General features: G+C 37.5%; 1 long non-coding RNA gene across 2 annotated transcripts in view; it reads left to right on the forward strand.

Annotated features, from left to right (window-relative positions):
• The window catches only part of LOC105828424, a 282,603-nt gene that overhangs the window by 114,957 nt on the left and 141,803 nt on the right, over positions 1-25,843 (forward strand). The window lies entirely within an intron of this gene.

Raw genomic sequence — 25,843 nt, forward strand, 5'->3', positions numbered from 1 at the left:
ATAAGCCGCATGCCGTCTGCATTCCGTATTCTTCGCGAAATTGTATTTTTCGCGTTGCGATTATCCGATACGATTATTGCAGTATTTCTTGAATTTACTTGCGAGATGGATTACTTTCTTTTTATATCACTATGTAATGTGATTAACTAACGTCACATGATTTGCCTTTACGTATCGGTGAGAGGAATACAGGCAAACCGGTATCGATCCTTTCTGTTGCATGATAAAATACAAGAATTTGTGCAAGTATTTACATATTCTAAAATTTCCTATTGAATTTGCCGATTCTGTATATAATATTGTATTTTTGTTTTATTATTTAGTTATTGTAATATGTTTTGGTTTATGTTGACATTTGTTATGAAATATTGAAAAACTGTGACGGCAATAAATGTTGTTTTATTCACTAGCGTATGTTTAAAATTTACTTGAAATATGCAATATTTGATACTGTAATATTGGTTAATACTAAGCCCTGCCGCGGTATCGAATCGAGTTCATTTATATTGATTTATATCGGAACGATCAAAGTTTTATGTACATACAATGTGTATTAGTAACGTAAGTAATGTAAAGTTAAAAAATATATTTGTAATAATTTGTACTTGTAATCCTATTACGTTTTACTTCAAATGCATTCACTTTGTTTCAAATGCGTTGTTCTGGAAAAACACCAGTGATCGATTAATCCCAAATATGCGTAACGTTGAATGGTCCACTAATGCCAGAGTTCATTCGTTATGATTGTCGATCGATGCATGGTGACGATAATCGTCTATCAAGGACGAATTCAATACTGGACGTGGTTAACAACAGCAAATATGTGCCATGGGTAGGTTTACTAATGTTGTTACAGAGACATCAAAATTTCATTGAAATGATTTAAATAGTATGTTACAATCCTTTCTTATTCAAAGACTCTTTACGTTTATGTTTTACATTTTTTTAAAAATTCTTTACACAATTTTTTAACTTATAAATATTAAAAAAAGATATTAATCCTAAAATCTAAGCTTATATTTGTAATATATAATAATTCGATTCATAATGATATTTAAAAAATTGTATTATATACATATATTAATTATATATTACACATATATTAATTTTTAAAATTTTTTAAATGGCATATGGAAATACTTCGATTTATGCAACTTGATTTTGCATTTTACCTCCATTTTTCAACCTTTTGGGAGGGGGGGTCATCCGTATTGGGTATGTTATCCGCTTGATTCCCAGTCGTTATGAAGAAGAATATATCGACAGGAGTATTGCGGATTGCGCACGCTGCAGTTTCATCTGTCGATTGGCCGTCCGCTAACATTCGCCGTATCCACGCGAGACGCCGAAATAACCTTGCAATATCCCCAACGCGCCCTGCGTTCGTTTTGCGTTGCGGCATGCCGATTAAAATGGATGTAGATATATGCGAGAACGATACCTGCAATTGCGATGCTTTGTTCTCGATCGTGTGTTTACCATATGCTTTATTTTCGCCGGTTTTCAACGCTACGCGCTCAATCGCAAAACGTTATACGAGACGTTATAACAGAGATCCCGTTTCTCAGACAAGCTTCACACGCGACTATTCTAACTCGATTAATTAGATTTTGCTAGTCAAAGATATCGCACCGCGTGGGCATGCAGGTATAACGTAATCAAGGGTGAATGAACAAGCATAAAATAAAGTTACTTTGTCACACCTCTTTTCCAAGCTCCACCTCGGCTTTATGAGGATCGTCATTTTTAATTACGTATTTTACTGAAAGAAGTTAAGATATAGCGACTCACGCGGTTTTCTTCAATACAGTAGCCTTCGATCGATAGTCGTAATATAACTCGCCAAATCGCATTATTATTATGGGTGCCTTGTACCTTTCAGACGATCCGAGTTAATTTTGTCCTATCATTTGTAACCCTATACTTATGTCGTTTTTTGTATTATATTACATAGACGAAATCACGAAACAATATTATAATTAATGAATTTTTTTCATTTTCTCGTCTTCAATCTTTTGTATTGACGTTATCGTTATGTATGGCACTATAAATATATATAACGTACTTCATTAATTAACTTTATATTATATAAGTTAGAGTTGTATGGGAGAGTATTTATCCTTCAAATACATTCTTTTTGCTTTCTCTAGCTTTTGTCTCAGGAGCTAATGATAAATCGTTCATAAACACGCGATTTTTAGCAATGGCTAGACGCTGTGAGTATGCGTGACATGAAGCGCAGATCTGAGCAATATGCTGTTAATTTTTATACAGTCAGACAACTGAATTATTCAAAGTGTCTGTGTTTGCAAATCGACGAGCGAAAATAAATACATTTTGTTTAAATTTTAAACGATTCGACATAGCATTCCTATTTTATCACTTATCATAAGTTTTTTTTTAATTTACAGGGCTACTTGCTTTTAAAAGTTTTAATTTTTTTTTACCTGGACACGAGAAATATTCAATTGCTAAGCGAGCGCTACTATCAACCGTTATTTATGGTGTTGAGATAACGTCGACGTAGTAATTTGGCTCCACCATCAAAACCGACAAATAAAGTACGGCTCCAAATCGTACTAGCAATATGGGTGCATCCTATAATCGGCCTATAATTCCGAGATCGATACACGGCGAAAGAGACGGGACGCACTGACATCAACCAGTCAATTAGGTATAATGCGAAGAAAATTGTACGTAATGTAGCAGGGTCGTACAAGCCGCCAGTTAAATGCCTTTACGACGCAATTGGGTTTCGTCGCTAAACACGAGAATATTAAAACACCGAAAAAAAAATGAGAGAATTTTTTTTGGTCGGTTGTAAAACAGATTTAAAAAATCTCGTAACACGCAGCTGCACTAAAAATAACTTATACAAATTGCAACAATTTGATAAATTTACCTTATGCGACAGTAGTTAATTTTTATTAGTAAGTACTGCGTGTTTTATATTATTAACGTTTTATATACATGCCACGTGTATTAACAATATTTTCAATGAAATTTGTGTGAGACGTACAAATGTTACAAACCCGTGCTCGTAGTTAGTAGCTGCAGTAATGTATTTATGATATAATGACACGTTGACAAATTATTTCACTGATGTAACGAAATGTTCGTAAATGATGAGGTGGTCATTATCGATATTAGATGATACCGTCAGTTACAAAGGGCTGATATTGGTTTATGATCTGACATTGAAAATTAGCAGGAAAGTCGATTAATTTCAAAATATTATGCAAATTCTTGTCACCGGCACGTGATGGGCGTACAGCGTAGCCCTTTATTGATCTAAAGTGGCGTAATAATGAGCCTCTACATAATCCACGGCAATTATTTTTTAATTGATAATGCAAAATTAATCAGGACGTCGGCTGACTTCGACATATCGCATAAATCCTCTTAATAAATTGCATGATAATTAATTCAAGCGGCAGATACAGGCAAGCGGTGTCAAAGCTTTTAATACCGTTCGTAATATGAAGTGGTGAACATTCCTGAATTGTTAATGAGATTAACATATAAACTGTCGAAATATTTCAGCGTTTCCACGAAAATGTTTCCCTATTCTGTTTTTCGTTCGAATGAGGTATGCACATATGTCGGGAGTGTCTTCGCGAATAATTTCTCATCCGATAGTAAAGCGGCTCATCTTACCTATCGTTGGCTTACTTACTATGAAAACGTGACACTACGCTTTGTCATTAAGAGTACAGTCGTTAAGCCTTGTTCTGGCGTCGCGTTGCTGGTATCCGGTGAAATATTAATTATATTATGATGCGTGATAGAAAGTTGACAAGAATTATTTACAATCGGCGAATGAACGCTACGAATTTCATTCTATTGGAGCTCAAGTGGAGCGGGAATATTTGGTCTTTTTACAATCGTGTCTAACAAATTTAATTTGTTCCGTTATACCAACCCATAGGATTCGAGCGCGAAACAATTTTCTCCTTTATCCGGGATTCTCGTTCTTGTCAAGCATAGAAATGACGCGAGGCAGCTGATGAGTTACCGTTGCTCGTACAAGCTCTTGAATTTCTGTAAAATTTACTTTTTCTGAAGAATAGCTTCGCGGCGAGATAGCATTTTTTACCATTTATTTCGAAAGATAGTCGAAGGTGCTGATTTAGATAAATAGAGCACTTCACACGGGGTCCAGCCCGTAAAGAATGGGAGTCGGGATAAGGGAATCACTGGCAATGAGTGTATCATGTATCTACAAAAAAGCCGAAGGAAATAGAGAGAGTAAGATCGGTCGTAAGACAGGAGGGTTTATGTGCTGGTGTGAGGACGATGGACGATGGTCCGTCGCACCATGTGCTAACTTAACTGAAGGGATTACGGGCTTAGTTAATGGATGCCTCTCGTACGGTTCAGGGTAACCACTGTGTTAGCCTATGCTGTGGTACGACACCCCTTAGCGCTCGATGGATTTCCAGAATCTTTCGTAATAAATGCCGGGTTATGTGACTGGGGTCACCGAAGCGTTTCGTGGCTGTTTATGGCTTTCGGAATTAACGGCTTTGGCTAATATTGATTTCAGATTACCTTCTAAGGACAAGCTGAAATTTTTTACGTTTACAATTTTCGTTATTGAGAAAATCTTATCGCGACAGAAAATAAATCAATTGATAATAAATAAATCTAAGAGTTTGATTGGCGAAGCTAAAGATGTAGACATCGTAAATAAGATAAAAGTTTCTTTTCAAAAACTTAAAGTTACAAAAATTAATAGTAGTAGCGGCATAAAAATATAATACAAAATTTCATATTTATAACGTGTGTTATGTAATTACAAGAAAATATCATATTATGGAAATTGACAAATGTAAAAAAAGTTTTTGTCAGTGACAAATTAATTTTCCAGCACTTGTTTCTTCAAAATAGATGCCGAGATACTTTTGGAACTTAAATGCAAAAGTGCGGTGTCGTCTATCGTCCTACTTGAAAGAAAAAATACTCGTTCCATTCTTTTGATAAATCATAGAAGACTGATACTAAATTCTACGTAAGTTTTTGCAGAATCCCATGCGCGTTAGGCTTGATCTAGACGACCGAGAAAGTCGGCGAATAATGCGCGCTTGCGTTATTTATCGCCAGCAGGTATGGTTGGTGAAAAGTTGCCGTGATATCTCGGCGAAGAGGCAAAGTAGAAGAGGCCCTCGGCACCTACAAATCTGCAGAAAAGATATTGGCAGTTTGACTGGACTTGTTCTATTTCTACCTTTTTATCGGCGGTTCAATTTCTTGGCTAGCTACTCCCGCATCAGAAACATTTTCTCCTTGTTGTGTTTCTCACGGAATTAACCCTCGCAATTTTCACGGCACAAAGATAAGGGTCAAAATCGAATTTCTCCTACAATTTTTATTGAATTTATCTAAATATGTATATTTTCGAAAAAATCAAATATCACAATCAAAAATTAAACATTCAAAATAATAAGTTTAATATGACGAATTAGAACATAGAAAAATTCTCGTATTTGCATAAAAATTGCTTACCGTGAGTTTATCCACGACAGGAAAAAGCTTTAATAAGGCTGGCTGTGTTGTTGAATGGGAATGCATATCACGTACTGTATGCAGTGAATTACAGAGAAATATAAACCAGGAGGTATACACGGTTCGCGATCTAAGAGATACGCAATATGATTCTGTGTGCTAGGATTTAGTAAAGGCTTTGCAAAAAAAAAAAAGAAAAAAAATCTCAGCTTGTATTGTACGCGTTCAATCACGCGATACACATTCATACCTCAATTTTACAGATCAAAATTAATGCGCGTTAGAATTTTGCGTCGACGTTCGGCCGCGTGCAATTGTGTTCATTATTTCGGCGAAATGTGCTTTTCTCTCTCGTTATATTTGCGTTTTGAACAACGCAGTTTCCATGCAAAAACCACGGGTTTACGTCGCGAAGTGCTTTCGAAATTGATACGTCCATCCAACCGTGGAGGCGTAACGCGTAATGTACACATTTTTGGCATCCGATCATCTATATCCCGAGTTGCAAGCAGATCAATTTTTATCATTAGTATCCGAGCGCGCTCTTATGAATGTTTCATTGTCGTTCGCAACGGCCGCCGCGCCGCGCTGTTGCCGTTGCCCTGATGCGCGCGAATTCTTGATTTTCACTCGTATCCTCGCTGGGGATGGCTCGCCAGAAACTGACCGTGGCAGTAGGTAGCGCGCCAATGAAATCCCGCGGGTTCAATTTTTTTCCCCGACCTCGTTTCTGTTCGATCTCTCTTTCCCAACGAGCGATTCTTCCGCATTTTACATTCTGCCGTCCACGTTGGCCGCCAACACAATACGCACGCACGACCGACCGCAAAATTGCAAATGCATCGCCATTCTCTATGTGACCCCCTTCTCGCCCCTCGTCCTTCTCTCTTTCTCCATCCCTTTTTTTTTTGTTTTACACGCGCGCGTCTCTTTATCTAGAATCATAACTTTTTCAGCCAGTCGATAAACGGCGCGTAACCATGCGTGTATACGCAGCATCGTTTGTCGCACCGCAGGTGCAGCAAATACCGCAGGTGCTACAGGCGCAAACCCCGTGTCGTGACAAATCCCCGGAAAACGGCAGCCACTGTGATTAACTCGTAATAAGCCGAGGGAAAGGATACGTTAATAATTGAGCCTACGAGCGTAGGTGGGGCCCAAAGTCTCTCGGCAATACAGTTGCCGGTGATACAAACTTCTCATCACGGCGGGTAATTAAAACGCGCGAATATTAAAATGATGACCTTAATTATACGGGGTGTATATGTTGTTGTTAACGCAACTCTGGAAAACGCCCTTTCTATAGATTTCACGTTAATCCAATCATAAGAATTATTGTGCACGTAATCACGTATATTTAAATGTCCCGATTATTTATTCGTGTTATTCATTGAGAGAAGCTAATACATGATCAGCGTTAATTATCGATATGGAAACGAACTGTACAATCAATAGCATTAATGTGCAATCAATACTACTATTAAATTAATTTCTAAAAAGTGTTACCAAATTAAAAGAGAAAACGATGTTAATTTCAGAAAAAATAATTCCGTTGATTATTATTCATATTAGGGCGGAATAGAGTTCGTTAATTGACGACGTTGTCGTGACTCTTTTAACCATACGCATGCAGTCGTCAGAGCGTATATTAGACGTTACGACCGCGGGCGCTGCTAGGCCACTGTCATGGAAATATTTTCGCGGTGAACAGACGATTGTGTGTCACGCGTTGGTTGCACGCGAAGAATTTTGCGGCTACTTCGTAGCCGTGAACCGCATCGATGACGTACGGGTCGTATATTTGACGTATACTGCCGACATCGGTCGATCGATCGATCGCTTTATTATTTTATATGTCACGTCTCCCGGTGTCATTGAGGTGTCGCAGCTGCGCGTATTTGACAGGTAATAATGACTTCGACCATCAATAAGAGCAGAAGGATATAACTGCGATCCGATGAATCTTTTGAGATCAATTCTTTCCGACGCGATATGACGTTCTAATTACATATGACGAAAAATTGACGCTAAGATAATTTTTTCGTTAAATCGATATTTGAAGCTAAAGAAATATTTAATAATTTCTCGCTATTGTGATTGCTTCCTACCTTCTTTCTTTAATCAAACTTAAATCAGTGTGACATTGAAAAGGAATAGGTGGTTTATTTGGAAAATAAAGATTTTTACAGCAAATTATTTACAAATATTTATAAATAGAGGCCCTATTGTAGATTATACTCAATTTATGCGAAAGGCTGGTCAAAATAGAGTAAGAACGCTGTCCAAACGATCATCCAACAGTTATCTAATATTCTTTTATAAAATAACAAGAAGCGGAGTGTCACTGACATCGGGCTATCGATCAAAACTCATTACCTTAGGCGAGAAAGGGAAGGAGGGAGAGAGGGAGGACCATAAAGGACTGGCCGACGTCTCACCCCGAGGAAATAATAATTCATCGTTTGATGCGCGATCGCGGGTGAACCATCGACGCTTCGATGAATTAATAATAAACACGGTGCATCCGCATAGGATGTTGCTTTGCTAGGCGTGCCGATGCTCGTCGCAGCTACGTTATTCTGGCTTGGCCGATCGATGATATTAATGGTTAAATGGAAAATGCGCGCCGGGGCAGTTGTACATTTGGGTCAATTGCGTAGACAGATCGTGATAATGTCATTATATTTGATTAAAGAGACCGAAGTCTTTAATAAAATTGCTAATTTTTGCATGGATTCTGACATGATAATCAATACGAATGAAGTTAAGAGTTTTAAAATAACTAGGGATATACGTCAGTGCGACAGTTTCTTCAATAATCTACGATAGAAATTCTACTAATTACTAATAACATTTAAGCGCCAGTAACAGTCTTAGATATTAAACGTGCGCAGCTGATAATAGAATTAAACATAGCGCGGTTATTTATTGGCCTCTTGATTACGTTTAAATTATGAATAAATTGTGGTTGGGAATTATTGCTATGTACGATCAAAATTAATTCACGTTTTAAACGATAATAAGAGAAGGGATGCATTTATATTGAATTTTCGTGATGGGTTTGATTAATGTCAGCCGTACGTATATTTTAAGCGTTGAGATTTTTCAATAAAACAATTAACGCGCGTGTACACGCAGTGATAAAGAAGCGTTTGATTTTGTTGGCAGTGTTACTAATAAAACAATAAAAAAAAGCGTTCTTCCTAGTTGGCTATTTTAAGTTGACATTAAGACCCACGCACTTTTACGTCTTTTGCCTCATTATGTTAAGTATATTAAGAGATCCATAAGCGACACAAGCACACGAGTTGTTGAACATTTAAAAAACGAGGAAAAGATACCAAATAAAAAGGGACTGGATTGCACACGAAATTCTGGATAAAAATAATGTCGTAATTCTAATAAAATTCTCCATTTTTACTGACAGTTTCCTCACCGCCGAGTTTCTCCTTAAATCTTCATTTCTATAAATCCATTCTCTCGTTCTTGGAAGCACAATGGTGCTGTCTTGGGAGAGATTCGTATTAATGATCTTTCCTTTTCAAAACCGGTTGCCTTAATTTACTGACTAGACCGTGGAAAGGCAGACAAAATAATTCATGCCATTGAAGATTCTTGATAATCACATTTTAATTCGTTCGGAGTATTGTATTTTTTTAAAGATGGTAAATGAGAGGAAGTTTCATTTGAGAGCATTTCGTGCCTCTACTTTTTAGTATAGAAAATATTGCAAACTAATTTGTCTTTCTTAATAACAGTTAATGTGATACTAAAATAAAGCAAACATGCCATGAGTATCTAATATCGCGCGCAGTAACGATTACTCTTTTTGTAACTTGTACATACCTTTTTACGAAGTTCGAAAAGTATTGCTCATCTCATTTTGTACGCGCGGTCGATCGCGGGTGCTGCTCGGCTTATTATACCCGACGATGGAGCACCTTGAAATTTACTACTGCGTACTTACACGTATACGTTTGTGTCGCGTTTCGCCGAGCAGCTGATCGATCACACGCCCGACACATCCGTAGAACGTGTCTTTTGTGCCCCTTCGAGGGATATATCCGCGTCGAATCATCCTCTCCGCGCCGCGCTGGGCACAAAAGTGTCGGGTAGGCCCCTTCGGGCTCACGGCCATGCTTACAGGTGTAAACTCGTAAGCAGGGTTCACCGAATCAGGATTCTATTTACTTAAGATTTAGGAGGGTCCCGCTTCTTTTCTCCGTCCTCCGCGGTTCCTTCTTTCCTTCCGTCGTTTCTCTTCTTTGCAAGTCCGGCGCTTCTCTTTCGAGGGTAATTTAAAACACGCGAAATTTTCCGCACGGTCATGCAAATTAATACGGTAAATAGTAATTCCACTTTAGCGTTCGGAATAAATCTACGAATGCGACAACACACCGGGGATGTAAACCCTTCGCCGCGCTCGCCTCGTTTACGGAAATGTCGTGGTCGAAAAGTGGCCTGTATCGTCTTTTTGTATTTGTCATCGTCCCATGAGGTCGTTTACGGTCTTCCATCTCTTAGAGGTAATAACGGATTTACCCGTTAACCCTTTGCCCATCAAACGTATACATTCGAGTAGCAATTGGAGGGATAATTACCCAAATTATAGCGTAATGCGAGGGATGATAAAGGCGAGCAGGTGGGCTCCGTGAAATATTTAAAATGAAGGAAACATGACGTACAGCCCTATTATAGTTATTACTTGGGAATTAGTTACATAAATACTCCTAAATCTTTTGCAACTATTTTCGTTGGTGTTTAAGACTAATCGTTTTTTTATTACAGCTAATACCATTTCATCTGGCTATACATTTTGTTTCTTTTTTTAAATTCATTTAATAAACACAAATACCAAATCATTTGCGTGTAATTGATTGTGGAGCGCTTTGTTTAAACGGAACAAAATACATGAGCACACTGTCACTGTACTATTGGACACTTGCTTTCGGTTGATCGAAGGATTTCACGTACTCCGGCACAATCCACTCGAAATTATGGTGGCGCATTCATCGTGTAATCCGCGTACATCGTTATGCGATTACGTAAATTCATGCTTTTGCAACATGACAAACGATCGGCCACGTGACGGAATATATTCCGCACGTTGCAAGTATACAATTCAATTTTTATTCCCAAACGGATCCCGTTAGCTGGTATTTCGATGAGACAACCACGATATACGATTCGGTTTGGACATAATTTATGGTTTTCGCACGTTATCGCTTCCGTCTAGAGCGAGAATAATATCATCTTTACAGTTATCGATGTCTCGAGCTGGTGGCTCAAACTTCGATTTCGTTCGGTGATATTCCTCGCAATCCTTGACGAAGGTCAGAGTTGAACGATTATTCACCATACCCCATTTAAAATGGTTTAAATTGCGGCCCTCCGGTAAACCTATATTTTATGATGCATTTAAATTACATAAATTATAAATTATAGATTATTTACCTTTTTTTTTTAGAGGACCACTATATTTTTTACATCACTTTTTATGCAATAAATACTAAATGAGATATCCTCTTCGATAAAAAATTTATTTTATCGGTAATGGCATAAAATTTTTAATTACATCCTTTTTAACTGGCCAACGTCTCGTTCCGCGGCATTTATTTTTAATATAATTTAATCGAAATACTAAAATCGTCACAGACTCGATGTAGCTAGCATATGAATTTTTTTATCTTTGCTTATAGAGTAGAATTAGGAGTATGAGATATTTCAGCAACATGTTATTTCAGATTGCATCTGCATTCAAATTGATGGCTGTGAAAATTGTATATTTATACATGTATCGCGGGGAGAATGGTCTGTAATCGACATTGTTTACCTAAGTGTCTATCAAGTTCTTCCTCGCTACCCAGAGATAATATATCGCGCAAATTTATGCACGATCACGCTACGTCACGAGCAAAGTACCCTATAATTTGTCATGATACTATCATAAAATATACGATAGCCTATAATAGCAATTATTGTAACTTGTCATTCGCCGATGATGGAGCGCGATGGGGTATGGAGATTAACCAAATCACACGAGATGATCAACTGATCGATTGTAATTAAATTTATGACTTATCGCTCAAGAATAATCGAAAGCGGTATGCGATTACAACGTAATTTAAGATTCTGGTGCTTTCTAAATAACGAATAAAAATTTCTGTTTCTCGCATCCTTATTATTTTTCATCGTAATGTATTCTCCATATCTTTGCTCCTTTTTTTTCCAATTTCCGACGAATTTGAGAGGTTGAACTCTAATCACGACGGACGGTAACGAGGGCCGCTATATGGTAGTTTATCGGCATCGGTGATCCGTAATTATAATTAAACGTTAATCACGTAAAACCAGAGCCAGTATGCCGCTGAATTCGATTGCCTCGTATTAGAGGATGAGGGATGGAAGGTAGGGGTCGACCCCGTTCAGTTCTGGAATACAGAAAACGATTGTCCTGCCGAACATTAATAATATAACTCAACATTGTCCACTGTATCCCTATGATCGAAGTCTCACTTAATTATCACTGATTTATCTCGCTTTGAGTTCATAATGCATAACTGATTATTATACTTGATTAGATTCTGTTCATTATACATGGAATTATAACAAGTAGTTTTAATAATTTGTGTAAAAACTCTCTAAAGTATATATAAAATTAGAGGTAAGAAAGATAAGAGAAAAAGCAATTATAAATTTATAATTTTATAAATTTATTAATTATAAGAATGATCTCAATTCTTTTTTTATATAATATATTTTATATAATATAAAACAGTCTTTCTTTTTCGTTATGGAAAATTCATCCAGCATTGAATGAACTCGATTAAGCATATATAGTATTCATATGAGAGAAATTTAAGCTTCCCATGGGAAACCTGCGTTGCACAAAATAATAATTATGATTATAATTAGCAGGTAATATGTTGTTGCAGTTAATTATAATTATAAATCGAACGTTAATTGAAGGTATCGGGTGTAGGCGCAAAAGCAATTAGATCCAACGGATACATGGGAAGGAAGATGAATGGCCGCGGGTAGAGAAAACATCTGTCGTGGGCTGACATTAAGTACATACGTTCGACATCGTACCGTTTTCAGGATCCTACGATCCTGGTCGTTAGAATCGAGCATCCGTCCTGTACGAGAGAAATTATGCACGGGTATCCGAAGACGCCGCCATATATTATTCAGGATTCTGTTCGTGGGAGTTCAACGACGGCACCGCACGAATTCATTTTACCTTTGCTCGTCCTCCCTCCACGGAGGACGGAGCTTTTTAAACGTTCTCTTTTCAATCCTAGACGATAAATTAAATATTACTTACATATTTGTGGCTACCAGCTGCGCCCGTGAAGCTATACATACATTTATCCTTTTCATGAATGCCCGGAGGAAAATGTAAAAGCCACATAAGCCAGCGTAGCGTCGCGAGTCTTTCAAAAATTCTACGGGGGCGGTCGTTGAACTCAGTTTTAAGCCATTCCCTTCGAACATAATTACAGACTTTCGCAGACTCTAGTCTTTGAGCAATTGAAATTCTGTTGACTTTCTATACATAAAAGCGCATTTAACGTATAAAAAATCATTAAAAAAAAAAGAGTTTTTTATAACTTTGTAACATACTTGACACACATATCAATTTTTTAATATAAAAAAGTTACAAAAGCTCATTAGATTTGATAAGAAGATTATCTACACAAAAGCGGAGCTATTAGATATAAATGATAACAGAAAAAAAGAATGAATTCAGACGTTGCAGCATTGCAGAATAAAGAGTAGCTATGGATTGAGATTCTCTTAACGATATGACGGAAGAGATTAAAGAACATGCACCGCGGCGCACGCGGCGCAAGATCGGGCAATTTATGAATTATCAATAACTGAGGAAACCGACACGTGTCCGTCCCACCGCAAACAGTAATAATCATTTAATTGGATTACATTATCCGCGACACTGTGACCACAATATTCCAACACCGTGCCAGACATATACACACGTACGAGTAACCATCGGAGAGGGTCGTGCGGACTGCAGTGGATTCATCTGACGCAATAATCCCGAATGACGTACTTTCGCGAGTGCCTCAGAGTAAACCGATTACCACGTCGGTCCGTAGGAGGGAAGGACTGGGCGAATCGAATAAAGTTATTCACGCGAGCAGGGTGGAGGGCACTGGCCAGGAATCGCCCGCCATTCCATTCCATCCCATATATGTATGTGGATACGTGGTATGCGTCTGCCTTTATTACCAGGAAGTCTTTCCTCGCTGTATCATGTCCGGATCGTAGATTTCGTTCTTGAAAATGCATCGACGGAAGTGATGAAAAAGAAGTTGCGGGCAAATCACGCGGCGATCAATCGCAAAGCGGGAAATCGGGGAATTCCGTTGGCAATCATCCGTAGCGAACAATAAGACGTAGAACGAGAAATAATCACTTCATATTTTACGTACATGCAACTTTCGTTCGCCGTTAATTTATTAGAAAAGAATGTCCAACAGCATGCAGTTGCGGGACGATATAATTCTACGTGGCAGGGTTATTCAGTAGTTAACAAATGGAGGGGTTACGCGAGGAGACAATGAAATGTCTGGAAAATGCACAAGGGCGAAATGACTAAAGTTATTCACGCGTAAGGGCCGGGAGCAGCGGCCAGGAATTGTCCGCCATTCCATTTCAGAGTCTGGCGTCTAGATGCGCGCGAACATCGGGTGTACCGGAAATATCCTTCCTTACCGTTAAACCTTGCAGTCTTTCAGGCGCGAGAAGCTCCACGCGGCAATTTTACACCGAGTCTTAATTACGTTATCAAGCGATCCTCTTTATGCGCGGCCATCTCGCGTCGGCCATCGCCTCCTCTCCATTCCGTTGCGCCGTTTGTCTTTTCTAATCCAATTGTAAATCTCCATAAAAGTAAAATAAGTTCTGCTTACGTCAGCGTACAAAAATAGCATATTCGCGATTATAATTTCTTTGACACTATTACCTTATTGGATTCTAATTTGGTCAATATAATTCGGAGAATATTCCTATAGATAGATCACATTTCTAGTGGATATCATATTATAAGAGAGGAAATCAATGTAACTATATTCAAAGATTTATTTAAAGAGAATGCTTATTCAATTATTTCACTTGTAATTAGAATTTATTTCATTTACAGACCGTACGCGGTTAACGGATATTTTCGTTTATCTCAACACACAAAATGTTTTATATCCATAATATTACAGTTTGCGAATACATTTCTTTATCGATCTTATTAAACGACTCCTTCAGCTTTCTATCTTGTGCACGTACAACCTCGGGCACAGGCTCGGTACAGAAGTGAACGCAACAACCATCGCATTGTGGTTCTCGGTCAGGACAGGCATGCAGACGGTGGGTGCGTCGCGGCTCAGAAACAGCGTCCTGAGTGCCCGCACGTCACCCAATTCGGATTCCTATATATATTCCAGGGCCGAGCCGTCCCTCGCGATACTCGTTTCTACCGTCCAATAAAATGGAAATGTTCCCGCTGCTGACACGCGAAGCCTAGGAGAGGAGAAGGTAAGGTATCCGGGGATCGCTTTTATTGTCCTGCAGCAGTAAGCAGCATGCCAGCATCACGCGTAACGTATATGGAAACCACGCGACAGCGCCCCTTTCGATGGGACGCGTCGAGTGCTTTTCATGGGGCCCGTGTCTCGGGTACACTTTTGTATCGAACAAATGGGGAACAACTGTCTGGGAGAGAGGAAAGAAGCACCGTCGCACACGTGGAGCAATGTTATTGCATGCGCGTCGAAGGAGGACCGAAGGGAGACTGTAATGAATCTTAAGCCAATTTTACGAGATGATAAATGTTGCAAAAATGGGTTAATATGAGACCAGACTTGGAACATTGAAAATATTCCGGTGTGTAAATTAATATAATTGAGCGACGATTTAACGTATAATATCGCGATTGCAGAATACAACGTGTATTTCCAAAGTTATCTTCGCAGTCAAAGCTTTTTGGGGACAAGCAGCAGTGGGTGACAATAACAATAGCTTAATTGAATTACAATCGACCGCAATATCGCGGCGCGCCAGGAAGGACGCTTTTCAGTGATTGCTATTCTTGTCTCGTTTGCTATAATTATTAAGTAATTATTTTATAGAGGCTCATAAAAGAATATATTATATATTAGAGTTAAAAAATAAATACTATTTTTTTTTTTTTGAAATTTTTATATGTAAGAGGCAAATTTGCACGAGAGGCATTAATCTTTAAGAGAATTTATTATTATTTCACGCGAAGTTATAAGATTCGTCTTTTATATGTTTGTGTAAAAAAATTGACATATCTCTATTGTTGAAATTAACGGTTAAGGCACGATATGTTTGATAAATTTCGTAAAACAACATGAGAATCTGCACCTGTTTGATCACGGACTGCGACTACCCTAAGGGAGTAGTAAGTGGGATTAAAGGATGATATAGAGGGTTATCCATCCTATGTGTGCATGACACTACCGCTCTTTCATACACACACGCACACACATAGCTGTCACTTTTTTGATAAATCGAAATTGAAAGATATCCATATCCTTACTTGGTAAATGTTGAACAATCGGTCAAAAGAAGAAGGAAAAAAAAATTGTCTAAAGATAGGGCAGCATCAGGCTGGATGAAAATAGCAATGTTCGATATTTTCTATTATATGCGCTAAATAATCCACGTACTCTCGATATAGTAGAGCAACGCGTTCTCCTCGTTTAAGAAAAAAAAAAATAATACGTTATGTAACCATCTTTTTTTTTCTTAGACAATTATACATTTCTAAAAATAAGACAGTATAACAAGGCAATATAATATTTTAAACTTGATATCAGTTTTAATTGATAATACCACGGATGCGTGCAGAAAATGCATTTGACACATTGTATCGATGATTCGTAAAAAGACTTGTATTGTCCGGGTAAAAGCGGAAAGAGATAAACAGCGTTTGATGCCGCGAGAAAAGAAAGACGTGTATGAAGTTACGTTATCGCGGAGGAGTTGGGATATAACGTGAGCTACACACCAGTGTCGGGAAGTAGTGGGTTATCTGGTACATACCCCCCCGTCCAGCAACCAAACAGATCCGTACCCGCCGACTAGTCAGCACGCGAACACATATACGTCACTTTCCCAGCCTTCGAGTCGAGATACGTTCGTTGGTCGCTCAACGAAAGCGTGTCCTCGCATACCAATGAGCTGCGGCATGTAAGGACGAGAGAGGCACGCGACTGTATTCGCGTTTGTCCGGGGGGAGGGAGGAGGAGGGGGTGGAAGTGGGGAGGGACGTTTTTACGAGTAAAACGAGGTAAATCGAATATGCACCCAGTTCGAGAAACTATCGATTTTTGCGCGCGCCGTTGAAAAATATGGGTCAGACGTGCGAATGTTAGTCTCGCGCGTGAAAATTTGTTTCCGGAATGTTTGTCGGCGTTCGTAGCCGTGAAAGCGCGAGGAAAATCGGGGGTTAAACGTTGGATGCACTTTCGAACACTCATCTGACTTTATGAGTAACAGAGGGCAGGAATTCCGCCAGCTCGTGTGTGGGGGGTGCGTGTGCACACGGGAGTACGTGTGTGTACCTTCCGGATAGCCTCGGTTATTGGCTGGCCTCCAGAAAACCTTATTGTACGTTCTTCCATTACGCCGCGGTAGATAGCAATAATTTACTTTGTATGTCGCACATGTCTTCCCCTCGCTCCTTCCTTCCGCCCCTCGGTCTTTACGAGATTCCACCGACGGCGCGCTCTCAGCTTCGATTTCGCATGTAGTACTTGTTACGCTGTCGCGGTATACACGGCGACTTTTCTGTGTCAAGGATGATGGAAAAACGTAGAGCGACCCGCGGAAAAGTATACGCGCAATATTTCGCCTTTTTTATTCGCGGCTTGTTTTCCCGCGCTTCGATGAAATTGATATTTGAGCAAAATATTCCGCGGGCTCCCCCATTGTAAATCCGCGCAGAGATGTGTAAAATGGGGGAGCGGGGAGAGTGTTTAGAATTATTTTACTGGTACATATTTTACTGGCGGCAGGCCGGCAAGTACTTGCGTTTTGGCTTCTTTCCAGGAAATATTATAACACGAGCCTGTCGTTTATGCGGAAAAACAAATTATGCATTTTAAGCGCTACTTGGCATAAATTGTATTCATATTTGATCATATAAATCCTATCCTTTTGTTCCTGCTTGTAATGTTTAAAAGGCGCTCCACGAAAATAAGGAATCTCGGTTAAAAATTGCCTTTTATTTCTTCCTTTTTATTTCCATGGCTAATAAATTCTCAGTGAAATGAAGTTTTCAGTTTCCGCGGTATCGTCAAAACACATTGAACCGTATTAACTTCCGTTGAGGTGAAAGGATACGATAATATCGCTGCTCTATATCGAGCGTATACCACCCTTGACGCACGAACGAAAGCACGGCGGTATGCAATACGGCCGTCGTCCCTATATAGAAAATCTATAGTCTGAAGATAGTGTACTCGCGTGTATATGTGACGGCGCCGCAAAACGTTGCATAATACGGAAATATAGTCGGGCAGGAAGATTGCCGCCAGATGAGCATCGGTTCTACTCATTCGTAAATACGGGACAGAACTACAGACATATACTAGCGAGCTTAGTAGAGCAGGTGAGGCGGTAGTACATACCGAGTGCCTTCGGGTTACAGCGAATAAATGAGTGTCATTAAGCTGCGTTGTTTTAAAGGACGGTGACTCGTTTGCATCGCCGAGGCGCATCTCGCATTTAAGCTCAAGAATACTCAGACTTTTCCACGTTTGTTCTTTGACTATCGCTTTGTTAATTGGAATTATAAATTGTGCCGGTCATATTACGTTATAAAAACAAATATAAAATTTTATGAGAGTATGGAAAGATTATTTATAATTAATTATATCAGTTATTTTATAAATGTAGTTAACAAAGAAACATATAATTAGAAAATACTGCATATGCTTTTTATTGTTTTTTTAAGCACCTTACTAATTCCATTATCCCTTACTGTTTTTATTTAATTGAATTAAATTAAGTTAAGCGATAAATTAAAACACATTTAACTAATAACATAACGCAATATCACTGGCTTTTTACTTGATAAAAAAATATTTACAATAAATTATAAATGCTTAATAGTAAACGAGTAAAATTTATTCATTGGCAAATAATTTATAATTGGTATTTTATAAAATTTATTTAAAATAAGAGTTACTTTACAGTTCTCATTCTGTACAGAAGCTAAAAACATTGTAAACGCAATTACGCGCAAAATGTTAAAATGGTTAAATAATGCGACGGTTTGCTCATCGTTGCTAATGAACGGCTAAAATAACGCTACTTACCTTGAGTTAATTTAGTGATAATAACATATGCGTGTGCGTGTGCACGAAAGGAGTTCTGCTGAAAAGGAATTCCAAATTGAATTTAGTTACCGCGAGTAGAACCGGTATCGTATAATGCCGTTTTAGTTGCAGAATGTTGTTGCCGAAGCGTGCGTTTGTATAATGCTACACTACTCCGTAACTGGGTACTACTTTTACGTAGTCTTCGTGCAGTATACTCATGTTATGTATGCGCTTTAAGACTCGACCTTTTCCGTACAACTGACACGCAATTTTCCTGACTTTCCGTAACAGCGTAATATCGTGTTACATCGGATCAAATAAAAAGAAGACGTCAAATATTTCCTGACGTTGAGAGTCGATATTACCTCATTACGCGTGCCAGTGTAACGTATGTAGCGGTCGCATTAACGCAGCTAGCGGTTTGAAAATGGAAACTTTTTATCACGTGATTTTATTACTCCGATCTTATTTCCTTTCATTGAAGTAAAATTATAATAGTTGACTTTAAATTGTGAAGTAATTCTTTTCTTTTAGTTTAAATAAAGCCTATAAAATGCCAGTTACAAATTATTTGCCAATAAATAAATTTTATTCTATTAAGCGTATCGTAAGTTCTTTGTCAAATAAAAAAAAAGTATTGCTTATGTTGTAATATTAGCCGATTGTGTTTTAACTTATCGGAAGAAATGATAAATTAACAAAATCAATTACGCGCAAAAAAGAGGATAAAAGCTATATGCAGCATTTTCTAATTATAAAAATTATAATAAAAATTTGAAGCAATATTTCTTTTTCGGAAAACCAATATGAAATGTAGTCTATAGTGAAACAATATCGGAAATTTTAATTATATACGCCCTATTATTAAAAATACCCGACGTTTTTGTATTTCCTGGAAATACCCTGTATTTTCTCTGTCGATTTTAAACCATCCGAGAATACATTTGACCGTTTATGTTGTGTTAAAATATGACTGAGATCTTTTTTTAAGAAAGCTCTGTCTTTCCGCCCCCGATTTTCTCCCTCAACAAGTGTTACGACAAAGGGCTATATCACGACTCACTGAGCTTTAATCGAGCACGGCTTGCAAGCGCGCTACATATGTAGTACATGCGTTGCGGCAAAAGATGTTTTCGCTTTGATTCACTTTTCGGAGGCATTCGCGAGAACGGCGGGGATGTCGATTTATAACTTTAAATCCTCGAGCTTAATCATCTACGTTTTATCAGCGGCGCGGTTTTCACATTTCAAATGTTCTTTATCTCAAATGGAAAAAAAGGGACGCAATACTTTACGAGAAAAAATGGCACGAATCGCAAGGAACGATGTATTACCATTTCCGGTATAAAAACTCGCGCTTTGCCGCTTAGTGCTTTAAGACGCTTTGCTTCTACTTTGTCTCTTTAATGAATGTAAAACGGAATGACAGAAGCATACTGTTTCTCTTAAATATTTGAATAAACTTTTTTGTTTATATGTAATTGCTTTCGATCTATTAAATAAATAAATTTTTCAATTTTATTAAAAAAACCTCTTTAAAGTATATTCGTTACAACTAATTAAACTTTTACGTAATAAACATATACTCGATATATTTGCTGTAATATTGAATAAACTTTATATTACTATTATTACTACCACTTTACGCAAAGCTGTATCAATTTTATTTAATATCGCTAAAAGAGCTCTTTACGCGAATTTAAAAAGGGATTTTTTTAGTTTCAAAAGATTTAAAATATTTCATTTTTTTTTATATCTACTGCGCTTGTGCGCTCTTTGATAAAATTATACACGTGAGATTTGGATTAGAAGGTATTGTAAACGTTAGACGAACTATTCCGTATTTATCTTAGTTATTATGGAATTAGCAACGGTTTATTTCTACATTTGCGTTGCTATGTCAATGCTTATTAACGGTATACTTCATGTGTAATGTTATTATGAGAACTATCAACAACGGTTACTGCATAGCGTATTATTATGCATTGTTAACAGGTGTCAATTAGATTACATTTCAGCTGTATGATATTGCGCCGATAAATGCAGTTGCATTTGCTGCGACAGGTAAACGAGGAGAACAATGTTTTCATTTAAGCGAAAACAACGAAATATCTAACAATGTTCCTTAACCGGCCGTTCACCGTGCGTCTGGCCTACATTGTGCGGCTTAATGTATGCGCTTTGCGTTTCACATTACACGATATTACCGCATTATGTGCGCGCCGGTGCGGATTCGTAAAACAAACACATCGATTCGAACGGCGCGGCTATCGGGTTTCATCTACGCGGCAATTCCGAAATCATAAGGGGGAAGAGGGCCATGCGTCCTCCCTGCCGCATCCCGAAATTTAATAATCTCGGTAAGTACACACTTTGCGGTGCATTATCGCGGATAGCGGGTTGGCGCAGCGCGCCGCCGCCGCCGCGGTGTTAAAAGGCAACAATGAGCGCCGTGAGCTTTTCCTGGCGAGTCCGTGATTTAATGCGCGAGCCACCATTCCCCGCGTCGGCTCTCACATATGTCACGCGAGCACACGCGTGCACGACGTATCACGTGCGGCATGATGAGGGTCCGAGGTAGGAAAAAAAAATAAGGAAAACTTCTGACCGTTGGTCAGCAGTCTTCATAACGAAACCCTCGCGATTGTTATAAAGATCGGATATGCCATATTGATGACCTCCTGCAGCGAGTTCAATCGAAGCGTAAGAATGTCTTCGTGTTTCGATTTCAAAAGCGTTCTTTTTTTGAAAAATATCATTTATCTGCGCGTGCCTTTACATGCATGACCCATTGCAAATGATCAAATATACAAATATTGCAAATGCTGGTATTAAATTTGTACGATTATTTCCGGTAACAGATTTATTTAGAGTGTGTAACGCTGCAATGTTTTCTTCAATAATATATCCAATAGTTGTGAAAAATTTCTAAATGTTAAATAGTATTAGCATTATTGCTATTTTCAAAATAATATAATAATTAAGATTATATTTTCTAAAGAATTACAGTTTGTTTAGATATACTCCCTGTTGTAAGCAATCACTTATATGTTTGCCATTAAATCAATTGTCATGTGTAAAAGTTTTAATCTACCTTTAAAATATTTCTCATAATAAAATAAAATAAAATTTGATGTATTATCACTTTTTGTACTTAGGATTTTTCATAGTGAATACTTTTTCATCTAACATCAATATCATGAATTCAAATTTTATAAGGGTGGAATCTCAAATTTCAGGTTCTCGTGATTAAGATTCAAGAATATGAAAGCGAATCGTGCCAGCGAGTCGGTCGCTTTGAGAGTAAATGCTTTCATTAGTTTTGATGGGGCAAAGCATAAAGTGGTCGTACTATCACTGAAGTAAATTTCAAAGGTAAGGAATTACTCAGAGAATGTCTCTTCGACAATTATTTCGTACCATTATTGAAAAAAAATTTAAAAATCGGTCTAATAAAATCTTATTCGCAAATCTTCGTTACAGGAAGAACATACAATATCGTAAATAACAAATGATTGTGCGTAACTCAAAGCTATAATTCGTCATTTTTCGCATGTCACCTAAATGCATCTTTTTTGTACATTAGTTACGAGTCTATGCGAGACGCGTAAAGTGTACAAAAGAACGAGTCTCGGGGGCTGTTAGAGGGTCATCTTATACATTTACGAGGGATGCTTCTCACTCCCGGACCATTTTGGAGTGTGTACGCATGCTGAAAGCAAAAATCGTGGACGCGCCGTATGACGCACAGAAGGAAATGGAATTTTCGCACCTGCACCCCATTTTCTCGAAAGGAGTGGGTGGACAGAGGGGACGTTAAGAGCGTCGTCTAGATTCTCGCCCCTTCGCTTGAGAAAAAAAAGGTTTAGTCACGTTCGCTCAAACATCGATCGGCCCTCGGTTACGAGAACTCGACTCCACTTCGTCGCGTTCCTCGTCCTGTCGTACGCTTTCGTTAAAAATTCCCTCTCAACTGGGGGATTAAATTCATGTACGGTGCGAGACTGCCGACTGCGTTCGCTAGTGAAAGCTGCGATTTTCCATCTTTTCATCTTTCAGCGTTTCATAACGCTCTACTCTAAGACCTTCAGAGAGGCCATTCAAAAATCATTAGCTTTTAGTTTAAGTCATTTTGCTTAGCGATGTGTCGGGCGATTCGTATTTCTACGTGGAGAGAGGGAAAAATACGGGCGCTCGTTACTCTACTCTGGAGGAAGATTTAAATTACGATGGAAGAGAGGGATAGCTGTTTCTGTACAAATGTGTGTGTAGCGAGTTTAAGACGGAGGATTTGTCTGCTTTTCGTTTACTCTTACCCGCATTATTCCTTCTGCTCTCGCTGTCAAGAAATTTTTCCTTAAAATGAAATCGTGTCGCGTGGCATTCGACGCGAATCTTTTTACGTTTCTCGCCTCTTTTGTCGCGTGGGTTACTCTACACCCCACCGCATAGCAGGCTACTTTTGCGATTGGAATTTGACTTTAGAAGATCGACCGTGGGGTCGACTCACACGACTTCCTACCCGACAGCTTCTTCAATAAAAGTGAAAAGGCAGTACCCGAAATAATCTTTCCAAGGGTCGAATGCGTTTCGATAAATAGATGGTTTTTATGTTGGATCTATAGCTGATACCAATCATTTAGGAATTAATTCGATTCAACTAACAGAGGCTATCAGACTAGCAATATTTAATCATTGTGCATATGAAAAAAATAAGCTTAGTTGATAAGAAGCAAGCTTTTTATAATTTAACCTTTTTTATTTAGAAAAATTCAGAAAGAATCTTAAAAATAATTAAATATATTATCATGTTTCTTGTTCAAACAGTAAAAAGAGCTGTTATATGTACTCAGAGCGGGAACAGAGGAGGAGGAGGAGGAATGATGCACAGCACGATATTGTACCCCAGTGTATTTGCATTACAGATAACAAATAATTGTTCGGCAAAGAACACTGATACTCGCGAAAATGACAGTCCGATTTTGTTTCGGAAATTGTAATGATAAATTCAGTTGTCAATATTAAGTGGAAATGGCGCGAGACGAATCAATTGTCAATACAGATTGGAAAAAATTATATTACAGCATAATCATTTTTCCATACATAATCTTATCGTAATAATTGTGCTTTCAGAATCAATAAATCGTATTTTGAAGAATATCAATAAAAGTTAATTGATACTAAATGTATCTTGGAAAAAATTGCTAGGAATTAATACACACACACACACAATTTTTTCTTTAAAATCTTTTTTTTTTAAACGTCTTAATATTAGGCGTTATGAATCAAAGTGCGAACAAGTGTTATGAGAATATTAAAATATTTCATATCATATACGATATTATATTTGCAATGTGTTTTTGAATATGAAATTAAATTTCAAAATTTTTGCAAGTGGTATAACGTACACAAATATTTTCGTACAGCTCTTGTTTGATTTTAATCTGTATAGAGTGGAGAAAAAGATTAAAATATATACATATAGTATATATATATATATATATGTGTGTGTGTGTGTGTGTGTGTGTGTGTGTGTGTGTGTGTGTGTATTTGTAGGCTCTAAAAAGCTTCATGGTGCGCCAGGAATTCGATATGTGGCATGTTTTTACTGTGCACAGTTTTAAATCCGTTATATGTAATGCAGACGTTATTATAACATACTATTAAAAGTATCTAATTTTATATAAATAAAACGGTTCAACTGTGTTTCATAGAATTACATTTACATGTTATAATTATAGCATATATAATATATTATAATATATACATGTAACACGGCAATAACATATTGTGTTATTCAAATATAAAATTAATGTCAGCTTCTTTCGAAATTCTCGTGTCGATTATTATAAAATTAATGTTACTGAAAATGCGCGAGAAGTTTAATCAAATTGAAATTAACCCGTTGTATAGTTGTGGGATTTTAATATGCGATTATCTCTCTACATGTAACAGAAGATTTATTTAATTTTGATCTCATATATTACATAATAATCTATAATATTAAAATGTGGTGTGTGTGTGTGTGTGTGTGTTTGTGGGGGTACATAATATAACGTATGTATATGCATATAAACATCAATATGCTTACAAAAACAAAAATACATATAAAGATTTTTTTGGACTAAATTCGTGAATGAAAGAATAACAATAAATAAAGAGATAAATTTTTAAACACCCTGATTTATTGGTTAATTTTGATTTGGCTTTCAGTTAATGGTGATAATCGTAATAGTAAAACGCGTATCTATTATATCATTTAACTTCGCTGATATTTAGCACGCAATCCAGCCCCGATGAATTCATTTTGCAATCCGACCTGGCTTACTTCATGTATGTAACTTGAGATGTGCGCTTTCCAAATTGGTAGCGTTCAGTTGCATTGGCTGCAACAGTTTTACTCATACTCATATTCATGCCATAGAGATATTTGATTCTACGATTCTATTACACATATGTCACATAGTGAAAAAAACGTTAACGTTTCAGCATTGATGCAATTAATTCAAGTTTCTCTCATTAGTTTTTTTTTCACGTTTTTCATATACAACCAATTTTATGTATAAAATGTTACTTCAATGACATTAACCCATCAAAATTGCGCGACAACCGCGTCAAGAGATAATTTAATATTATTTTTATAAAAATAATTTTATATCTCTCATAGCGCGCTTTATTATTAAAATGTACGAGAGAGTAAGTAATAATTGATAAAGAGAGAAAAATAAATTTACCTAATAATAACAAAAATAATAATGGCACAGAGAGTATGATGTTTTGCTTTCTTTATTATTTTTAAAAATAACCCAACACTCTGCTTCTAGAAAAACTGTTTCACTTGAAATTTAAAGATGAATTTTGCCTTTCGTTATCATAGTCCCTTTCTCTTCTTCGCTTTTATACCGTTCTGCTTTTAGGTCATAACTCTGTCTCTTTTTAGCCTCAGCTGTTCTTTCCGACTTCTCTTTAAC

This window comes from Monomorium pharaonis, chromosome 11 (genome assembly GCF_013373865.1).
Source record: "Monomorium pharaonis isolate MP-MQ-018 chromosome 11, ASM1337386v2, whole genome shotgun sequence".
Taxonomy (NCBI): domain Eukaryota; kingdom Metazoa; phylum Arthropoda; class Insecta; order Hymenoptera; family Formicidae; genus Monomorium; species Monomorium pharaonis.